The sequence below is a fragment of the Elephantulus edwardii genome, unplaced genomic scaffold, assembly GCF_000299155.1.
Source record: "Elephantulus edwardii isolate Elephantulus edwardi_28Jun2011 unplaced genomic scaffold, EleEdw1.0 scaffold00092, whole genome shotgun sequence".
Classification (NCBI taxonomy): domain Eukaryota; kingdom Metazoa; phylum Chordata; class Mammalia; order Macroscelidea; family Macroscelididae; genus Elephantulus; species Elephantulus edwardii.
The window spans coordinates 12,311,632-12,335,088 of record NW_006399842.1 but is presented as its reverse complement, the minus strand read 5'-3'; positions in this window follow the sequence as shown (position 1 = coordinate 12,335,088).

Below are 23,457 nucleotides of genomic sequence, written 5' to 3'. Positions count from 1 at the left end.
CATCATGACAAAGGGAAGAGACTGAGGTTGTCATGAATTTCTTTTACTTGGATTGACAATCAACACCCATGGAAATGGAAGTCAAGAAATCAATCAATTGACATGTTGCTTTAGGCCAATCTGCTGCCAAGGATTTCTTTAAAATGGTCAAGAGCAAAGATGTCATTTTAAAGACTAAGATGTGCCTGACTCAGGGTATGTTGTTTTGATCAGCTTTATATGTATGTGAAAGTTGAAAACTTAATAAGGAAGACTAACAAGATAAATGATACCTTTCAATTGAGGTGTTGACAAAGAACACGGAATATGCCATGACATGCCAGAGTAGCAAACACATCTCTCTTGCCAGAGTGGGCCGTAGAAGTAAGGATAGGGAGACTTTATCTCATGTGTTGGACATATTATCAAGAGGGGATAGTCCCTGGAGGAAGGACAGCTGCTTGGGACAAATAAAGGATGGCCCTTAATGAGATGGATTGACACAGTGACTGCAACAGTGAGCTTACCCACAGAACAAAGTGTGAGGACAGTGCCGGGTTGGGCAGAGTTTCATTTGGTTGTCCACCAGGTCAAAGCCAACTCAGTGACCCTTACCAACAAAACTGGAAGTGACTGAAAGACCTGGAGATCTATTCCTGAAAACCTGCCCTTGAAAACCGTGTGGAGTACAATCTGACACTGACACACACGGGTTTGCCACATGGCTGTCAAGTGCTTTTAAGATAATCTCGGGGCTACAGATTGGAAGCCTGGGCCACTCAGCTGCCGGGAAACAACTGGATAGGTCTCTCAACTTTAACTTAGTTCTCCATCTGTATAAGGGAGTGTTGGAGCAAAGGATTCAGTGCTAACTCCAGGCCCTCCTCCTGTAAGGTACCGCAGCACCTACACGTGTGTGCTCTTTGTATAAGAAGATAGAGATTGAAAATGGGGCAAATAGGATGGGAGCTGGGTGAAAGGGTGGGCAGAGGAAGGGCCTGGAATGGCCAAGTGCAGCAAAGCATAATTACTGTCCAGACTCCTGAGGCTCATGCCTCAAATGGCCTCTTGGAAAGGCGCATATGCACAGGGCCAATGCTCGATCCAGAGAAACCAGCAGCCTTGGAGGCCTCAGCCCCTCCCCCTGAAGCTGGGCAGCCTAGGCAGCAGCCATGAGGGATGCTCACTCTTCTGAGATCAGTCCAAACATCCAGACAGGGTCTCCGGGAAGCAGAGGCCACCCTGAGAAGCCTTGGACTTTGCAGACCAGGTTGCCAGAGGCCACTCTGCCCAATAATTAAGGCCACACCTCTGCACAATTCCAACTCAGACGTCTTCCTCAGTTTAAACATCCTCATCCAGGGAAACAACTTTATATCCTGGGGTGTCATAGCACATGGAAGAGTTTCATAGGGTCCCAGAGGCTTTGTCATATGAACTTTGCATACCATCTGTATATGTCCTGGGAGAGGTTCTGGACCTCGCGTTCACTTCAGATTCACAGAAGAAGCCACTATCTCATAGGCTGAAGTCCCTTGATTAACATTCAAGGCGTTCCCTTACCTGGCCCCAGATTTTACTTCCAATATTTCCCTCTGCTCTTGACTCCTCCAACCCAAACCCTACAAACTGTGGTTCAGCGTAAATGGCCCCCTTGTCACATCTCCAAAAAGTTGTCCTGGACTGTTGGCACTTCTTCACTTTGGCCATCTCCTCAGTACCCTTTTCACAGCCCACTCATTTCTCTACCCTTTTGCTGTCAAGAGGCACAGAATGTCTGTATTTCTGTCTCTGGCTTGGACTGTCACAGGAACCTCCAGGCCAATTTCCCTGTTTTCTCTCTTCCCGGCCACTTGGTCAACCTCCTAGCTGCACTTGTGCTAATCTCCTACTCTAGATCTGCTCTCTCCTCTGGGTGAGCTGCCTGAGAGGGCTTAGGAGGAAAAGAGGAAGGGAGGAAGAATAAAAGGAGATAGAGAATGGAGGGAAATAAGAGGGATGAAGAAAAAGAGGGACAGAAACGAGAGAAGCAGTGAAAGAGGGAGGAAAAGATTCTGGATGAAAGAGAGAAATGGAGAATCAGACAAAGCAGAGACGAGATGGGAAGAGATTGGTGGAGAGAGGCTGCTAAGAGTGAGGAGTTGAGGCAGAGATGGAATATAGAGACAAAGAGAAGCAGAGACAGACAGACTGACTGAGGGGGATAAATGAACACAGAGGCCACAGATGGGGAGGTCAAAGTAAGAAGTAAGACAGATAAAGAAGTTGGTGCCGAGAAAGCCGTTGGCTGGGCCTAGGAAAATGGATTCTCATTCCTGGAGTCTAGGCCCATTCTCAGCTCTTCTGTGGACAACTGATCCTCCCCTGGGCTCTGCCAGTGGGCAAAGGGGCAGAATCTGGTACCTGATCCAGCTGCCTGATGGCCCTACCTCCCCACACCAGAGGCCTGGTTCAGCTCCCTGCCCAAGACCCATGTGAATATTCTAAGAGCCACTGCCCCAGCCTGAGAAGTGACTCTGCCCCAGGCTGAGAGGAGTGGGTGGGTGTCACAAAGCTTTTAGAACTAGGGGCCACCAGGTTCAGAGTCTAATTTGCTACCAGATAAGCTCTGGTCCAAGCGTAACCTTTCTGAGTCCTCCAGGGAAGCCTCGGTGCAGATTTGATGTTGGCTAGGAGGAACACTGAGAAGGCTCTTGTTACATCTCAGTCCAGCCGCTCCCACTGGCCAGCACCTTCCCGATCCCAGTCCTGCTTGAGGCTGATCTTGTTTCCTCAGATCTATGGCCACTGCTCTCGAAGGCGGGAGAAGAAAGAATTGGGGTGAAAGTACTGGTCATTTCTCAAGGGATCACACAGCCTGGGGTCTAGCTCACATTCCAGCTTCACCTTGGCCATAGCCTCCGTTCTTGCTTGTTACCAGAGAGAGCCTGTTTAACTGTTCTTTGCCCGAGAGAGTGGCCTGGCCACTGTAAGACCAGGGTCCTCTTAGGAATCTGACTGGGGTATTAAAGCAACACAAAATAATAGTGATAAGAATAACAATAACAATGTCTAGCATCCATTGCACTATCAGCAAGTTCTCTCCTCCGAGCGTCCGTCCTGATCTCAGTAGTCAGGCCAGCTGAATAGAGTTCTCTGATTCTTTCCCTTGACAGTTAGGGAAACTGAGGTTCGTGACGAGTAAGTAAATGGTGGCTCCAAAAGTCAGCTCCTGGAAGCCTGACCTAGGCACACACTTATTGAAATACATGAGAAGAACAACACTGTTATTGTTGGCACCCACATGGGGGCAACCCTTAAGGCCTCCACTGGTGGTGGGTGCTGGGATTCAGAAATCAGCAGCTCCTCCTCATTACCCAGTGGGAGAGAGACGATAGTGGCTCTGGGGGGCAAAGGACCTGCTCTCCCTGAGCTCCGTCTGAGTGCTCTGTCTAGTGTAGCACAAACACAGGCTGGCCTACCACACTGACTGGCTTGGAATCCTTATTGTATGACTTAGCTCTGGAGCCCAGGGAAAGTGACTTAACTTTTCTGTGCCTTGATTCCTTCATATAGAAAATTCTTCCTAAGATTATTGTGAGGATAAAACACACTGACTTGCCGCATGGTTTTAGAGCTGTGGCTGACACGGACTAAGAGCTTAAGCTATCTCACCTCGCATCATCTTCATCAGTCCTTTGTGTTATTTAGTCCTCTCAATAACTCTGTAAAGTTGGGTTAGGCATTCCCTCTTGTGTTATCGCTGTTCTTGCGTGCCATCGAGTTACCTGTGACCCTATGTACAATAGCTCTGAACCCTGCCCTGTCCTGGGCCAGTCTCACTAATTCTGACACACCAACCCCCCATTGTCCCAGTCACTGTATCAATCCATCTCATCTGGGGTCTTTCTTCCTTTCTTGCGCCATCCTTCCAACCCTTCCGAGGATGATGTCCTTCTTTAAGGGCTGGTCTCTCCAGGCTATGTGCCCAAAGTATGTGAGTTGGAGTTTTAAAATCCTAGCCTCCAAGGAGAAACTTGGTTTCACCCTCTTTAAGACACCTAATTTGTTTTCTTGGCGGTCCATGGTATGTTCAAGACTCTTCTCCAGTACCACAACTCGAAGGCATAGATTCTTCTTCTGTCATCCTTAGTCGTTGTCCACCTCTCTGATAGAATTAGCAGATAATTGCGAAGACCATAATGTTGGTGTATTTGCCCCATTTCACAGAAGAGGAACCTGAGACTGAAAGCGGCACAATGAGATATTAGCCCAAGGCCTCTGATATGCTTCATTGTCTCTTTTGTGTGTCAGAGAAGAAGAACCTTTCGTTGCAAGTATCTATTTAGCACCCTCTACCTGCTAGGCCTGTGCTCAGGTTAGAATCCCTCACCCCTAAGCTGACCTGGGGACCAGAGAGAGGTTTTTTTCCTGTTTCCTCCTGTCTGTCTGGACCTGGGGCCTCTTCCCACTTCCTTGGCAGCTGTGAAGAGACGAAGGGTTTGACTGGGCCCTGAGGGTGGGCTGCTGGGCAGGTCTGATGGGGTATCCGGTTCTGAAGGCAGGCGCACCTTGCGAACACTGCTTTCCTCTGTTCCCAACTTGCTCTATTTACCTCAGTTAGAAACTGCACTTGTTGAATCTTTGCTTAATTAGAGAAGACTTAATCTAGTCAAGCTGGTAAAAGGGAATCTGTGCAGAATGGGAGGGTGAAATAGAGCCAACCTGAGACCCAGGAAGCAGTAGCATCTGCCAAGTTGCTGGTCCTCTGCTCACACTTTGTTGCCTTTGGGAATCTTCTCAGGTCAGCCTAAATCCCATCAGCAGGGTTCCTACAGGCCCAGAGCCTCTGTTGCATCTCAAGCATTGATATTGTTAAGTGCTGTCTAGTTGAGTATGACTCTTAGAGGCCCTATGAACAAAAGATCTGAACTCTCTTCTATCCTGTGCCATGTTCACACTTTCCGACACACAAGAGTCCACTGTGCCAGTTACCATGTTAATCCACCTGAATGAGGGTCTTCCTCTCCTTTCTGAGCATTATGTGCTTCTCCAAGGAAGAGCCCCTCTTAGCAATGTTCAACGTATCTAAGACCAAGCTTCAACGTTCTTGCCTCCAAAGAGCACTTCAGCTGCACCCTCCCCACGAAGTATTTGTTTGTTCTCTTGGCTGTCCATGGGATGTTTGGTGTTCTTCTCCAACACTGCAGCTCAAAGGTGTTAATTCTTTTTTCTGTCATCCCTGTTCATTGTTCAGCTCTCAGATGCATAGTAAGTGATTGGAAAGACTATGGCCTTAATCAGATGCACCTTCGTCCTCAAACGGACACCATTACTCTTCAATAATTTGGAGAGGTCCCTAACTATAGATTTTCCCAGTGCAATGTGTCTCTTTATTTCTTCACTGCTAGTACCAAGAATGTTAATTGTGAATCCACACAAGATGAAGCTGTTGACAGTTTCAATCTTTCCATCTATCATGATGTTGCCTATTGGTCCAATGGTAATAATCTTTGTTTTCCTGACATTCAGATGCAGTCCATACCAAAGGCTGTATTCCCTGAACTTCTTGAACAAGTGCTTCAAGTCCTCCTCACTTTCAGCAAACAAGGTTGTGTCATCTGCGTGATGCAAATTATTGATGAGTCTCTTTCTTCATTGAGTCCAGCTTCTCAAATAATTTGCTCAACATACAGACTGAACACGTATGGAGTGAGAATACAACCCTGATGCATTCCCTTCTCTATTTTAAACCACACAATGTTTGACTGCACTGTTCACACAACAGCTTCCTGGTCCAGGTCTAGGTTTTGCATGAGCACAGTTAAGTGTACTGGGACTCTAATTCTTTTCAATGTCAGCCAAAACTTGTTATAATCCAGACAGTCAAATGTCTTTGCATAGTCAGTAAAGCACAAATAGACATTTTTCTGGTATTCTTTACTTTCAGCCAGGATCCATCTGATATCGGTAATGGTATCCCTGGTGACATGGCCTCTTCTAAATCCTACTTGAACTTCTGACAGTTCCCTATCTATATACCATTCTAGCCATTTTTGAATGACCTTCAGCACTATTTTGCTTGCATGTGACAATAATGATACTGTTTGATAGTTTCCACATTCAGTTGGATTACCTTTCTTGAGAAAGGGAACAAATATGGACCTTTTCCAATTTGTTGGCCTGATAGCTGTCCTCCAAATTTCCTGGTATAGACTGTTAATTGAAACAAGTCAATTGATATCCCATCGATTCCTGAGGCCTTATTTTTTGCCAGTGCCTTCAATGCACCTTCCACTTCCACCTTCATTACCATTGTCTCCTGTTCATATGGTACTTCCTGAAATCTTTAGCATGTACAGAGTGGAATTCTCTAGTTTGTTGTCTGGCCCATTCTCACTGCCAGTGTGCTTTTACACTTGTTATGTCCTCTTCTTGGAACTCTCTGTCTCCGGATCTCCACCTGCTTTGCTCTCTGACTTCGTCCAAGCCTCTTTTTCAAATACTACTTTTTCAGAGACACCTTCTCTTTCTGAACATCTGAGCTAAATCAGCTCTGTGATGATTTTAAAAACATAGTCCCACATTCTTTGTACTTTCCTCTTATTGGGGGTGCTGGTGATGGTGTATCTTTCTGTCCATTCTCCTGGAGTTTGGGTGTGCTAGTGATCACTTTGACCAATAGAGTGTGGGGAAGTGACATGATGGGACTTCTGAGACTGGGTTGTAAAAGGCTTCTGCCTTGTGTTTCTAACACACTTGATCTTAGAGGCCTGAACTGCTGTGTAGAGTCTGACTACATTAAGGCTGCTGTGTTGTGAGGAAGCCCAAGTCACATGGACAGGTCAAGTGTAATTGCTTCATTCAGCTGTTCCAGCTAAGCCCATTTTTCAGCCATGTAGTCCTTTCCTAGTCTGCTATCAAAATGTATTACAAACTTGATGACTAAAAATCTCACAAATGTATTTTTTTCAAATTTTGGTTCTTAGAAGTCCAAAATGCATCCTGCTGTTCTTCCATGAACATTTTTGATAAGTTTGAACCTCTAGCCCTTTGGGTACTCATCAGAAACTTAACCATTTACACCAGCTGGGCTCCTTCAGTCTTCTGGGCTAAAGTAAAAATGTTGACTCGGCTACATTCCTTCTGGACTCTTGAGGGATGAATCTGTTTCTTTGCCTTTTCCAACATAAAAAACTGCCCATATTTCTTTAACTGTGACTTCTTCCTTCATCTTCAGAACAAGAAGGGTAACCTTTCTGATTACTCTTCCTGCTTTTATTGCCATATCTCTTTCAGCTACTCTGATACCTCCAGCTTTATAAGTACCATTTTGATTCCATTTGGCTAAACAGTATAACCCACTGGTGGTAATCTTCCTAGCTCAAGGTGAGACAGTGTAGTATGTAGAGATCCGCCTCCCAGGGCACAGTCCAAGGCAAGGAAGTAGATTTTTCAGGAGTGAATTCCTGGGATTTTTCTTCCAAAGGTTCTCTGGGGTGGGCCTTGAAACTTCGACCCTTAGGTTAACACTTGAGTGTAAACTGGGAGTGCCACTTCTGGACTGCAAGCAAGTGCTGAGTTGCACAGGTCTTTTGTTTTTGCTCCTTGGCCTTGATAACTGAGCGGATAAGCAAGGTTCATGTAGCGGAGAAGATCGCAGCTGAGTTGGATTTGAAGGAACTGTAACTTGGTCATCTTTCCATAAGCATAGATTTCAAGTCTACAAACAATTTCTCCAAATATTAGTCCCAATTAGTTGGGATCACTGACCTACTACACCCCCGTCTTTTCACACACTCCCCCACAGGCCGAGGCAAGCATCAGCCCCCACCCCTGTCTGTGTTCTGGGATGATCAGTCAAAGTGGGCAGGCAAAATCCCATCACTGGGACCCTGAGTACCCAAAAGTCACTGTCTACTCTTTTCAGGGACGTTTTTCTTGGGAAAAAAAAAAAAAAGAAGAGTTAGATTGGGTGGTGCAAAAAATAAAAAACACCCCCAAACAGCCAAGGTCTGTCTTGGATCCCATTTAGACCTATTTTTTTTTTCACAGAAGAGTTGTAATTTTCCATTTATGTATATGATTATCTGATACACTTCTGACTCCTCACTGGATCAAGGGTTCCATGGAGGTGGAAACCACCATATCTTCAGGGTGTGGTTCATCATCTGAAAATAGCACCTGCTCAATAAATGTTGACTTATAAAATGGCCCTTGTCAGCTCAGCATGAACAAAGCCCAGGTCAGTGCCTCAGATCACCTGGGGACTCTGTTCTGGCACTTGGCCCAAAATGGGACACTCAAGAGCTTCCTTGAAAAACAAAAATTTTTAAAAAGGAACCTTCTTTTTTCCTCGTGGCTCACCTGGCTGCCAGCCCCCTTAAGTGCCCCAGAAATATTCCTCAGAGGCTGCCTTGGTGGAACAGTCCAGAATTCTGTGAGGAGCTACTCTGGGTCGCCTCCTTTTCCCTGCTGCCTCCTAATATTAACCTGGCGCTGGGCCCCCAGCCCCCACGCAGTGATGGGAGGCCCTGGATGGAGCCAGCAAACGGATCCATCTGGAAATAGAAAAATAATCCCAACACTAGCGGTTTTGTCTGGCCTCCCCAGTGGGGTGTGGAGCAGGCGCGTGAAAGGGGCTTTGAGTGCCGAATGGTGAGGGCCATGGAAGTGAAAGCTTCTGCCCCAGCACCAGCTGGGTACCTGTGTCCAGGACCCCTGGACTAGCAGTAAATCCGAAGAGGTGGGGCTGTGCCACAGCCTGAGAGGATTTGCCAGTGTTAAAGCCTAGACTTGAGTCTGTGTCATCGTGAGTGTGCTGCTTGGTCTTGGTAGACTAATGGCTTCATATTTAAAATGAGGGTGGTATGGCCTATACTTTGTAATTGACATGAAAGTTTAATAAGATTCTATAGCCAGAGCACCCAACATAATGCCTGCTGTGGAGACAAAAGTAAACAGACAGTAGCTATTGTCATGACAAGTGGCTGTTTGTGTGAGTTCTCCCTCGTGGTGACCCAGAGGTGCCAAGGTAGAACTGTGCTCGACGTGGCAGTCAGTGCCTAACTACAGAAGGAGATTTTGTAGTTCTGCAATTCTGACTTTACGAGATACTCTTGAAAAAGCACTGAACCAACCCACAGAGTGACCACCCTGCTGCCTTCGTCTTCCCTTCTTGGTTATGGAAGTAGTCTCTGTAGCCTTAGAACCCAATAAAATTGACTTTGTCAAATTTTTGTTTGTCTTACAAAGAGAAGGAGAAGGACTGAAGTCCCTCACTGTCTGTCACAAGCTTCCTAGAGCTGATAGTTTCCATAATTTGGGAGGACCCTTTACAAAGGGCAATGAGTCTGGGCTGGTGATGGGGGTGTTACCTCAAAGGCTCAAAGGTCCTAGGTGGGGCTGATGCTGAATGAGACCATCTCACATCAGCACCTGACATCTGCTTTGTCCTGGCAACCTGTGAGCAATGAAGACCTGGAGCTGAGTTCCAGTTTTCTTCATGGTCTCTGTGTTTTCAATCGTGTTCTTTATGGTTCCTCATTTACCATCCATGTATTCATTGAGCAAGCATATACTGAGTTCCAGTTCTACTCTGGGCTCTAACTTAGTCTCTAGTGGCTGCTGTTGGATGCTGTCAAGTCAGTTCTGACCTATAGTGACCCTATGCACAGCAGAATGAAGCACCAGCTCATCCTATACCATCTTCACAGTCATTGTTACATTAAGCAAATAAACCAAGAAGCTAGACTATATGAATTCAAAAGCAACATCAGGGTCAGAGAAAGATTTATTAACAACGAGTTATTGTTGCTAGATACCATCGAGTTCACTGTGACACATAGCAATCCTTTGAACCACAGTTCTGAACCTTGCTCTATCCTTCACCATCTCCATGGTCTCCGCTACGCTCGAACCCATTGTTACAGTCACTGTGCCAGTCTATCTAGTTGGGAGTTAATAAGTTACTATCAACAAGTGGTCTATTACAACGTGTCAGTCCATCTCAGTGAGTGTCTTCTGTATCAGCAAGGTGGCTCTTCACCAAGCATGATGTCCTTTTCCAGGAACTGGTCCCTCCTGACGCTATGTCCAAAGTAACATGATGGCGTCTCACCGTCCTCACGTCAAAGGAGTATCCTAGTTATATTTCTTCCACAACGGATTTTTTTAAAACTCTTCTAATAGTCCACAGTGTAGTTTATCACCAACACCAATTCTTCAACTTCCTTATTCGTCACCCATATTTGTATGCATATGAGGCTATTGAAATGTCTTAGGTCAGGTGCACCTTAGTCTTCACAGTGATACCTTTGCTTTTTTTATCACTTGAAAAAGATGTATTTTTGGGGCAGCAGATTTGCCCAGTGGGATATATCATTTGATTTCTTGACTGCTCCTTCCCTGGAGTTTGAGCGTGGATCTAAATAAAACAGAACCCTTGACAACTTAAATCTTTCCTTCAGTATCATGATGTTGCTTCTCAGTTCAGCTGTTAGAACTTCTCTTTTATGTTGAAGTTTAAGCCATACTGAAAGTTGTAGTTGTGTATCTTCATCAGTAATTCTTCAGATCTTTACTTTCAGCAAGAAAGGTTGTGTTAGCTGCATACTGCTGGTTGTAAAGAAATCTTTCTCCAGCTCTGATGCTGCTTTTGAATTTATGTAGTTCGGCCTTTTGGATTATTTACTCAACATATAGACCGAATAAGTATGGTGAAAGTATAAAACCTTGACACACACCTTTCCTGAAATTATACCACGTTGTTGTTAGGTGCTGTTGATTCGAGCATGACTCAAAAACAGCTCTGAATCCTGCCCTATCCTGTGCCATCTTCAACATCTCTGATATACTTGAGCCCATTGTTACAGTCACTGTGTAAATGCATCTTGCTGAGGGTCTTCCTCTCTTTCTACGACCCTCCACCTTATGGTGGTTGTGCGTCATTGAGTCAAGCACAATGGACAGCAACCCTGTGAGCAGCAGATCTGACCCTCGGCCTGCCCTGACTTGTCCTCACTGTCTCTGATACCTCTCTGTCTCTGATACCTCGCCATCTCTGATACCTCGCCATCTCTGATACCTCTCCATCTCTGATGTGCTCAAGCCTATTGCTGCAGTCACAATATCAATCTGCCGTGTTGTGTGTCTTCCTCTCTTTTGGTGACATTTTTAAATGACATTTTGTTTTCTTCGTGTAGTACATCTATGATGTCGTGTCACAACTCATGTGGCCTTCAGTCATTAGTGCTCAGCATGCTAGATCTATTCTTGAGAGGGTTACTAGATTTAGGAAGCATATACTCAAGAAGGGTGTTTTTAAAAAAATTCTTGTGGATTTGTTTTCATTTTCTTTTTAATTTATTTTATTGGGAAAAACATATTAGGGGTACAAGGAGGTGAGGGTTGGGAGCAGAAGGGTGAGGATGGGCCAGGATGCAGTTGCAGAGCTGCACAGTTTGGTCGGTGGGGGGAACAGGTGAAGGAAATGATGAGGGTCCAGAGGGGACCAGATACTACAGAGGAATGACAAGCATTTTCCAATAGTAATTAAACCAACTGTCTTATTGATTTGGGAATTGGATGCCTACTCTCTGGCTTCTTCATGCTGAACAGGGGCATAGATGTAAAGGGGGGATGGGAGGACGCTTTATCGCCTTACTGGTGGTCTTGAGTTAAAGCTGCTTGCCTTCTTCCTCTGTTAGAAGATATTTTCCTGTCATTTGCTCCCCTCTGGACTGCAAAGTGTTTTCCCGGGTGGGTCCAGTGGGGATGGTTGGTTGAACCCAGAAGCTCCATCTTCCTTTGCTTCCTTAGCTGTCAGTTGTATTTCCTTTTTGTCACTGGCACTGGGTTCAGGGTCAATTCTGGAGTAAAACTCAGAGTTAAGGTTACCTATAGGAAAGGGAGCAAACCTAGAGAGAACAAACTTGTGAGTTACAAATAGAAGGGCTTTGAGGGTGTTGCTTTCAGGTTTACTGGGGGGGAGGGTGGCAGAAGGTGGCTTAGGTAACATTGGATACCCTAGGCATTCTTTTTTTTTCCCTTCCCCACCCAGGGGTCAATCTGGGGACAATGGCACAATCTGGGGACTGAGGAGCTCACCCTGAGGGCCACGACGGCTCGCCCTGAGCCAGGGGCCGAGGCCAGCCTACCCCGGGCAGAGGACCAAGGTCAGCCCGCCCCGAGCCGGAGGCCGAGGGCAGCTTGCCCCAGGCAGATGGCTGCGACAGCTCGCCCCAAGCCGGGGGCCGAGGGCAGCCCATCCTGAGCAGGGCAGCACCCCCCAGGAGCTGGCTGGTATACTCCCCCTCCAATTGCCCCTACCCCAGTCTGGTCCCCTCACCTGACTGAGGACTCTGTGGTCAGGGATAGTGTTTCCAATTCCAGCACTGCCACTTTTTATCCCCCCCCCATAAGTGGTCATACTATATTTTGAAGTACGTGTCACTGCCCTCCCCCTTTATATATGATAAAGGGAACCTGAGAATTGTGAACAGACTCCCCCCAGGTCTAACCATCTTTTGGCAGAAGCATTCAACAGAACAAAATATGTGGTGCATTTAGGATGTTGGTCCTCTTGTGCATGCTGCCACTGTTAAGGTCATCAGACTCACAGTGACTTTCAGCAATCCATTGCATAGGTAATCATCTTCTTTGGCCTGTCCAATGCATAGGTAATCTTCTTCTTTGGCCTGTTCAATGCATAGGTAATTGTCTTCTTTGGCCTGTTCAAGGAGACCCAAACCTGCAGATGGCGGTCATGCATCCCATCCCCCACCTCCTACGCAGGTGACCAGTGGGGCGTGCCCCCCCAGCACAGGAGGCCTGCAGGAGGTGCACAGCCCCACCAGCATGGGTGGCTGTTGGGGGCGCGCCCCCCCACCCTGCCACATGGGCGCTTGGCTGGTGTGTGGCCCCTCTTGTGCGGGTGGCTGGCGGGCTCCTGCTTCCCCCACAGCCGCCATCCTGGATCCGAGAATTCTCTCCAGAACAAGTCCACCTTGCGGCAGTGTGGTGGCTTCACTGTATCAGTCTTGAGGAGGGCCGGTGCCCAGCATCCATCCTGGGTGAGGGAATCCATTCGTTCTGGCTGTGGAAGCCTCATGGAGCTGCAGCGGCTTTGCGGCCTCTGCAGCAGGGTTGAGAGCCACGAGACTCACCCATTTCTCCTTGGGAATCCTTGAATTCCTGTTGTTGAGCCTCAATCGTCACTGAGGGCCAGTCATCAACTGTTAAAGTGTTCAATTATCAATAAGACGAGATCTGTGGAAGGCCATAATGGCCCTGCTTTAAGTGGTTCACTGCTCCCGCAGCTCACCACGCTGTCTCTGCCTCCACCGCCATCTTGGATCTCTGTTTTAATTTTCTTAAATTTTAACTTTCTTTGACATCAATATGAGCAATTGAACATTTCTTTCACAGTCGGTCGTGGCCTTGTTCTACTATTTCTTTTCACAGATGGAAGCTCTGGTGGCCTAATGGTAAGAAGCTGCACTGTAATTCCAAAGGCACACAGTTTGACTCCACCAGCTGCTCTATGGGAGCAGGATGGGAAATCTCCTCCAGAAAGATCGACAGCCTCTGAAAACCCACTGGAGGGTCTTCTAATTTCTAGCTAGCTTCGGTTCCACAGATGTAGTCAAATTGATTACTGTGCATTCCATCTGGTAATCTTCAGGTGTATAGCCACTTTTCATGTTGTTGAAAAAAGGTGTTTATTGGGAATAAGTCATATGATATCTAGCATGACTTTTATTAATGAGGCTGTGTTTCCCAGTTACTTACTGATTTTGCTTTGTTCCCAACTTTCCCTTTCTTATCACTACTAATTATTAATGCATCTTGATTGCATGCTTGATCAGACTGAAGAAGTTGGTAAAAATCGTCTCTTCATCTTTGGCATTAGTAGTTCATATGTACATTTGAATAATATTCATACTAATTGATCTTCCTTGTAGACATGTAGACATTATTCTAACACCAAGAGCATGGTTTGTTTGCCAGTAACTTCAATACAGCTGAGTGTCCTCATCCAGTATTATCAGACCTTGATTTACAACCTTTTGAAATAGTTGAGCACCAAACATTTACTTTTGCGAGTGTGATGCTAGGTTTTCCTTCCATCTTCTTTTGATACTTCTTGCTTCATTTAATATTTTGTTCCTAAAATCCTTCAATAGTGTGACATTTGTAATTGGAATCTTTTCTTCAGTTCTTTCAGCTTGAGAAATGCCAAATGTTTCCTTCCTTTTCTATTTTCTAACTTCAGGTCTTTTCACATTTCATTATACTCTGAAGACTATATAACCTTTTGAATAGATGACACCTCAACATAAAGAAAACAAAAATCCTTGCAACTGGACAAATAAACAACGTGGTGATAAATGGAGGGAGGGGGAAATGAAGTTGTCAAAAATTTCCTTTTACTTAGTTCCACAATCAACCTCCATGGAAAAAGTAGTCAAGAAATCAAATGACATATTGCAATGGAAAAATCTGCTGCCAAGAAATTGCTTTAAAGTGCTAAAGGAATGCTAAAGTCAGTTTAAAGACTATCGTGCACTTCACCCAAGTCATCGTATTTTCAATTGCTTCAGGTATGTGTGAAAGTTGGACAATGAACAAGGAAGACCAAATAAGAAATGATGTCTTTGAATTGAGACACTGGTGAAGATCATTGAATACACCATGTACTGCCAGAAAAACAAAGCTGTCTTGGAGGAAGTGTAGCCAGAGTGCTCTTTAGAAACAAGGGTGTTGCGATTTCATCGCATGTACTTTGGGTACGTTTTCAACAAGGCCCAATGATTAGACAGACATCATGCTTAGCAAAACAAAGACCAGTAAATGGGAGGAAGATCTTTAACAAGCTGAATTAACACAGTGACTACATCAATGGACTTAATCTCAGCAGTGATCGTGAGAATGGTGAAGGACTGGACAGGGTTGTGTTCTGTTTTACGTAGGGAGGGTCATTCATTAAATGAGATGGAGCTGATTAGGGAGCATCTAACAACCAGAGTCTAGTCCTTCAGGCTAGATCTTGGGATATTCCTTTTTATGATGAATGCATGACTGCTAATTTGATTTATCATTCCTGGCATAATAAACAATGTGATTGTCTGATTCAATTCCAGATGTATATCCTCAGTAGTTCCATTTAATTTTTGATGACTTTCAATTTCTCTCTAGTTATATTTCATACATTCTTTGTTCCAATTATTAATGAGCATTTACAGCTGTTTCTTCTGACTCCAGAGATCCCACATTAGCAAATTAAGGTCTTGAAAGCTTTACTTGATCCACATCAAGGTGGCTGCTCTTCTTAACTTCTCATCTGAGTGCCTTCCAACCTGAGGATCTCATCTTTGGCAGCATTTCAATTAATGTTCTTCTCCTTCCATAATGTTCACAGGTTTGCATTTTTTTTTTCAGAAACAGACTGTCAAGTCCTTCTTCCTAGTGTAACTCAGTCTGGAAGCTTTACTGAAGCATGTCCACTGTGAGTGACCCTGCTGGTTTCTCAAATGCTTGTGGTATAGTTTTCAGTATCACAGCAACACACGAGCAGTTACTGTTTGATGAACTGACAGAGGAACTTGTCATTAATAAGACTTGTACACCAACGTTCACAGCAGTCTTATTCACCATTGCAAAAACGTGGAAAGAGTACAGATGTCCAACCATAGTCGAATGGATTGAGAAATTATGGTACATTCACACAAAGGAATACTATGCAGCACGCAGGAGCAGTGATTTTGTAAATTACTACCTAACTTGGGAGGGACTGGAGAGTGTTATGCTGAGTGAACTAATTCAGTCTCATTAGGAAAAATACTGTATAAAACCATTATTGTAGAATGAGCATGAGGATCCCAGGTTGGGGGAGAATGGAAGCAGAAGGGTGAAGTTGGGGAGTATTTAATCATAGGGTTGCACAATTTGATGGGTGCGGCTGCTGAAGGAAATGGGAAAGATTTGGTGTGAAAAGCAATATACTCAAATTTTGTAAATAAACCAGTATAATTATTTTTTTTAAAAAAGACTATAAAGGAAAAGAGTAGTAAGGGATAAGAAGTAAAAGACTTGAGGTTAACCAGATCACAACAGCTGGTAAAATTTTAAGGTGCATGAGAGCAAGTGGGGAAATATCCGTCATGGGAAATGGTGGGATTGAGAATAGAGTGTCAGGGGTGCCAGGAGGTTGGAGGGTAGCACTGGAGGGAAAGCTAGTTCAGTGTAAGGAGAATAACACTCCTTGGACAGGTTACGTTTGAGGCATTCACTGGGAAGCTGGAGAGAATCCACAGGGAGCTGGAGAGATAGGCATGCAACCCATGGGAGATAGATACCTGCGCAGCAGATTGGCCTCTGAGTAGAGGAATGAACAGTCTGGCCTTAGACTCTTCCCTTTTCCCCTCTGTGGTAGTGACACAGGGTGGTGATCATGCTGCTGATGGTAATAGTGGCTGTAACATTGCAGTGCTGGTCATAGTGATGGTGGTGTTGGTGATTGATGATAATGACTTTATGGAAACAAGCATTAAACCAAGGGTTTTCTCAGCATCAGCTTGAGTCCACACCAAAGTGTAAATGTCTCTGACTGTGTGCCTATAAATGAAGCCTGAGAAAGAGATTCAGATGCCTGTAGGATTAAGGAAGTTCTCATAAGTTAGAACTTGGAAAGGAACGAGGAAAGCAGAGGGCAAGAGATGAGGGAGGTGGAGGAGCAGGAGTGAGGATGGGGGCAGCAGTGTAACTTAGACACAGAGCTGGCCTGCTTTGAAGCACGAGGCCATGTTCTGCGCCTGCATTTCAGACCCTGGTCTTTAAAAGTAGGCCACCAACTTGCATTGGCTTTGTGGTGAATGCAGTCACAGGTAGAAGGGAGCACGTCCTAGTGAGGTCATCTTCCCAAAAGCAGGGTTTGGAGCAATTCTCCCATCAGAGGACTGTTCTCATTCCTTATCCAATGTGTGATCAGATGTTTTGTGAAATGAATACTGACATTTTCTAACAGCGCCGATCTGAGGAACCCTTTTCTACTTGTCCCAGAGTGTGCAATTTAAAATCTCGGGTAGGATGTACCCTAGATACAAGCTCTCCCATGCTTGGGCCTCTAGCTTCTCTCCAGATGTTGCTGATGTTACTGCCAAGTCCTGAAGTCCTGCACAGCTGTCTAATATGGGGTTGGAAAGTCCTATGTGTTCTCGGAGGGAAGGCTGTCAGGGCAGGAAGCCAGAGGCAGGAGCAGCAGAACAGCTTCCTCCACAGACACATGTGTGACACAGACACGTCTGGCACCTTACTAGCCACAGGGAGAAGCAGAAGACAGAAGGACCTTCCAGGTCCTGTTATTCTGCTTAAGACCTCAGGGCCTTTGCGTGACCAGAGTAGAGGGGGTAAGAGAGCCTTAGTAATGACCAAATCCAGGATTTATTTTCAACATGTAGGCTCAAGATGGAATTTTAATTTATTCCAAGAAAATAAAGAAATGCCATATTTCTTGTATGCCTGAATTGTGGACTGAGATTTAGCCTTTTTAGATGTTGAACAAATTAATAAGATAATGAGAAAAGGAATGGGCTATCTTTTCCTCCCAGCCAGGTAACAGAGTCCTTTAATAAATTATTTAAAAAAGGCCATCTCCTGTAGATGAAGCTTCCAACACTAGGGCAGGCCATGTTGTCATTATTAGATCCCACCGAGTCAAAGCAGGGCGGTGGTGACTTCATCTTGCATACTTTTTAGCACCAGGAGGGGCTAATCCCTGGAGAAAATCATGCGTGGTAGAAGGTCAATAGAAAAGAGGAAGAGGGTAGGCCATGAGAGGATCTAATTTTGAGACTGACGGGTTCGTTGACCTAGTCCCTTATGGCTACCCTTGTGCTGGGTCAGGTAAGGCAGTGACTGAAGTTGGGACTGGGTCCAGGGACAAGCCTACATTCTCTGATTTCTCCAATTCTGTCCCTGAAGGAAACACATCCTTCCTATGGCTTCCCTTTCTCTTGACCCCATGGAAAAGGATGCTGACAGCAGAGAGGCCAAGGCATTGTCTTTTGGACCTTTGCTCACATCAGATGGATGAAGGCAGACTACGTGATGATATGTCTTGGAGAAAGTCAAAGGATAAGCTGGGGTCCAGGAGTCTCTGCACCCGGAGAGCTGCCCAACATAAACCAAGAAGGACCAGGTGTTTGTATGGGGATTCTCCACTCATCGTCCTTGCTGGGCATGAATACTCTCTTGTGCAAAGAAGGACCTGATCTGCCCTGAAGGAGGTCACAGAGCTGAAGGGTCACAGAAATCTTAGCGGAGCATGGAATCATAGAAGCTGAAAGCCAGTGCCAGTTGAAATTCCAGGATTTTGGAGTCTCAGAGTCCTGGCATAAAAAGGCATTCAAAGTCTAGCACTTCTGGCATAACATTTTATGTCTCAAATGATCTAGGAACCACAGAATCATAGAGCCTTGCACTTGGATAACCCTTAAGGGTTCCCAGGTCTGATGGACTCCCTGATAAAGCATTCCTTCTAGCAGTTTCCAGCAAGGGAGCTGACTCTCTTTCAGGTAGGAAAGGAGGGACAAATACAGGACGTTTCTGCATAGGGACGTTTTTCAGGAGTTCTGGGATGGGATTCTTTACCCCAAATGTGACTATTGTAAGAGTCTGAAATTCCATAAATTAAACATGTTAAATCACAAAAGTCCTATGATCTCTAAGGGTCAAATCTTTGCCGTACATAACTTGTTGGATCCGTGTTGCTCTAGCACTCCCTCCACGTGGGCCATCTAGATGAACAAGACAATTCAAGATCGACAAGGGCAATTCTGAGCTTCTCTCTGCCTCGGCTGAGTGCTCTCTCCCACTCCCCTATGGCCGTCTCTGTGTCCTCCCTTCCTTTACCTGGACCACTCAGCTTTGGACAGGAAACCAGTTGACTGGCTGAGGCAACTCTGACAGCCTTGGGGCGAGGCATGGTGGAGCAGTGTGGTCCTGCCCCTGGTGCCACCACCTCCTGGTGGCAGGCTGTGTAGGCAGCAGCCTATAATTTGGGGATGGGAGATGGGAGGCCCAGGTCACTTTTGACCACAAGGTCCCCAGGGAAAGGAGTGGCCCAGAGGCTTGAAGAATCAAAGCTTTCCTCTCAGCTCCCTTGGTGACCCCACAGATAAAAATATTTAAGGACAATTTTTTCTCACTCTGGGGACAGAATGGGCTTATTTTTTCCCCTTGGCAATGGCTGACCTCTTAGGATAGTGGGAGCTGGGACAAACACGGGCTGTGTACAAGGTCCACAGGAGCCCTAGGGAGATGTGGCTGCAATATAGTCTTCCCTTTTCAACAGGGACGTGAGCCTCTGGAAAGAAGCCTGGAAGAACAAGGGTGAGTTTCTGTCCTCTATTAACTTAATTCTTGGTGGGGCTGGGTTGTTTTCTTTTTTTTTTCCCTGAGAGATGGTGCGGGTGTGTTCTGGTGAATAACATGTTTCCCATAATTTGCCTTTTGAAAACACAAGGAAATTTGCGTATGTGGCTGAAACAACCTGGACAGAGAGCCTTCAGGAGAAGCCGGCCCTTCATTTCCCCGCCGTGTCAGGCTGCTCGAACTCAATAAACACTTGTTGACTGAATGAATGGGTTATAGAAATGGCAAGCCGGAGCTGGAAGGAAGGCTCCACAGAGATTCTTTGGGCCAAACTGCTCGGGTTTCAGGCAGGGAAACTGAGGTCTAAAGGGGGGAGGTGAGAAAGGGGGGCTGCATAGAATTATAGATCTCAATTATAGTAACAATAATGAATTTTTTATAAAACATCATTTCTGGGCATTGGATGTTTTCCAAGAGACTAAAAACTTACCTTTTTTTTTTGGTGGCATGGAATAATTTTCTTTCTTTTTAAGGGTCTTTTAAAAATTATTATTAATTTCAATGAAAATGTGCAGAGATTTTGCATTTCCATTCATTCACTGTTGCACTTTTTTCCCTGCCCACCCCACCCCACCCCACCCCTCCAGTTCGCTCTTCTCTTTGAAAAGTAAAAGAAAAATTTTTTCAAACATTTTTATTGTCCACACAGCAAGACCATGGAGGAAGCAGGAGAATGATTAGAATTCCCAGTGTGGACCAGAGAAGAGAGGTTCAAAGAAGTTGAGACACTTGTGTATTTGGCCAGAAAAAGGTTAGGGAGAGCTTAGCAACAAAAGCAGGCTGTTTTCCATCACCTACCATATGCCTCTCACCTGAAACCTAACTCCTGAAAGGAGGAACCTCCCTAGGCCCGGCCTTAAATCCCAGATCTATCACACACGACCTCAGTTTCTCCATCTGTAATTTGGACCCCAGACACACAGAATGGTATGGGAAATACATCAAAGGACGTGGATGAAGCCTCCTCAGAAACCATCAGGTAGAATGGGGATCCTGAGGCTGCATTTAAGATTTATCAGTGGGGTTCCTTGGGCCATCCAGGGAGACAGCATTTTGATCCCAGCTCATGAGACAAAAATAGCTTTAAAGAAGGTGGAAGCTCCTCAGGATATCTGAACAGGACAAAAATAACCCTTAGGAACAGCCAGCTCCTTTTCTCCACTTTGGTACTCACCTACAATCTTCTGATCACTTATTTGGTTTCCCAAGTGGAGCTACCATCTCAGGCAAACAATCCTCCTTGTTCTAGAGCCAGTGGAAGGCAAATGTATTCCAAGCTCCGGGAGAAGAGGTTTTGGAAGTCAGAAATATGGGTCCCAGCCCAGTTTCGTTAACAACTTGCTGTCCATTGTTGCAAGTCATAGTCAGAGCCTCCGTTTCTTCCTTTATACAATGGGGACCTGCCAAATGGAACTTTCTGTAAGGATTCCTTCATGTCTGCTGTGCCCAATACCGTAGCTACTATCTACACGTGGCTCGTAAGCCTTGACATGAGATTGATGCCAACTTCAATATATTCTGAGAATGTTAAGCTTTAAAAATTTTCAGTTATTGAAATGTCAATGGTCATGTGGATGGACATGATGACTGCTGCAATGGGCTCTTGTGTGTTGGGAAGTGTGAGGATGGTACAGGACAGAGCAGGCTTCAGATTTTTTGTTCATTGGGTCATTGTGAGTAGTACTCAGCTCGACGGTACCTAACACAATAACAACAACAACAAATAGTCATGTGGTTAGTGGTTCTTATACTGGACAATATTTAAAATAGTAGTTATCAGGGACTTTTCCAGTGCACTGAGAAGCAATGTTGTCAGTCTAGAGACTAAGGTGCACCTGATCCAGACCATGGTCTTTGCATTACTTGCTATGCATCAGAGAGCTGGACAATGACTAAGGATGACAGAAGAAGAATCAATGCCTTCAAGTTGTGGTGATAGAGAAGAGTCTTGACTATACCATGGACCAATAAGGAAACAAATAGGTTTGTCTTGAAGAGAGTGAAGACAGGTTTCTCCTTGGAGGCAAGGATTTTGAAGCTCTGTCTCACATACTTTGGGCATATGGCCAAGAGGGACCTATCCTTGGAGAAGGACATCATGTTTGAAAGGGTGGAGGGACAGTGCATGAGAGGAAGATCCTGGGTCGAGATGGACTGATACAGTGACTGAGGCAATGGAGATAGGTGTGTCAGTGTCAGTGAGACTGGCTCAGGACAGGGCAGGCTTCAAAGCTGCTGTACATAGGGTTCCTATGAGTCGCAGACGACTCAATGTCTCATAACAACAACAACAACAAAGTGGAACCTTCCCCTGTAGTCCTGGAATGAGATGGATTGATAGCATGTGTGTAGAAAGCTTGACATTTGGGTGCTTACTGGATAATGTCTCCAAATGCAGATCCATAAGTATCCTTGAGTCATGGAATCCTCCTTTGAGAATGTGTGACACTCTTTTGGAGGCTGGTTGAATGGATAGGTGAAATGAGACAAAAAGGTATATGTAGGGGGTGGGGAGGAACATGGAGTGGGAGTTGGGGAAGTGCATGGAAGCCTCTTCAGGGAAGGTAGCGAAAGCGAGGAGAAAGTCTGGAGCAGATGACAAAGCCAACTCAGGAGGACAGTCTGATGGCACTGCCCATTTCATCCTTGTTTTGGCTTTCATGGGTACAGATTCTGAAAATGGATTAATCTTAGAAATGCCTTTTATTTGGGTCAAGATGGAATCTGATTCATACCCTCTAGAACCAGATAGTTTTAGCTTACAATTCCTGGTCCAATCAGTTGTTTCTTGCCTGTAATATGGTTGGAATGGTGCCTACTTATGAAGGTTTTGTGAGCAGTCAATGAGTTAACACGTGTAAAGTTCTTTGCAGAGGGCTCAGCACATATTAGATGCTTAAATAATGGAAGTCCTGGCCAGTCTCATAGAAACTAAGCCCTTTAATTTTCACCTCATAATTGAGGTATAGTGAGAGGCCTGGGATGTCAGTGATGCAGCATTCCCAGGAGCCGTCCCTCGGTGATACTCAGGCCGAGGAAGGGACTAGGTACAGAAACAAGTTCCTGGCGCCCTTGGATGGCAAATGACTCATCACCTCAGAGCTGGATGTCTTTCTAACATATCTAGTACTGGTATCTCCTTTCCAGTGACTCTGCCAAACAATTTCCTGGCATCCATCATGAGATGGGAACCCTGCAGCCTCTTGAGGCAGCTGGCACATCAGAGAATCCTTCCTGGTAACCAGGGGCCCCCGTCTCCCTGTGACTTCTTGCTCATAGAAGAGTTTCTTCTTGCCAGATCCAGCTTCTTTCCACCACTATGCTAGGCTGGAGGTTGGGGTGAAAACGTCTAGCACAGGAGCTGACTCATACAGGTCACGAACAGAGTTCATCTGTGTGAAATTGGAGGAGCTGCAACTCAAGACTTGTCTCCAGTTAAGAGCAAAGCATGTCTTTCACTGTTGCTTCTTATTTTGTGGGCAAAGGAACTGAGTGAGCGGCTTACCTGTCACTTAGTCATGGTTATGGGTCTAACCATGTGATAGGCAGTGTGCTAACCCCTGGGAACACAAACATTCTCAGAAATCCCGATCCCAAGGTTCACAGTGTGATAAGACAGGCGGATCTACTAAAGGTGGTTAGAACAGTACTAATGCAGGGAGCTCTGGTGGCTTAGTGGCAAGAAGCTGTGCAACAATCTCGAAGGTACGTGGTTCAAGGTCACCACCTGCTCTGGTGAAGAAGGATGAGCAATTTCCTCCTGTGTGATTAACTGTCTCTGAAAACCCGCCAGAGGGTCAGCTATGGGTTGGTTCCAACTCTATGGTATACAACAACAACAATATGCAGTCTGTAGGTTCAGGAGCAGAGTCAGGAACCCTGGTGAGTTGAGTCAGTTGAATGTCCCCATTAGGCACAAATTTTAAGGGACACAAACTTCTCCTTTTGCCCCAGGCTAGAATATGGCTCAGCACAGAACTGTATTGTTAAGAAGTATAGGGGTCCGAGGTGAGTTCAGAAAAGACATGAGTCCCAGCTCCAACTTACCTCTTACCAACTACACAC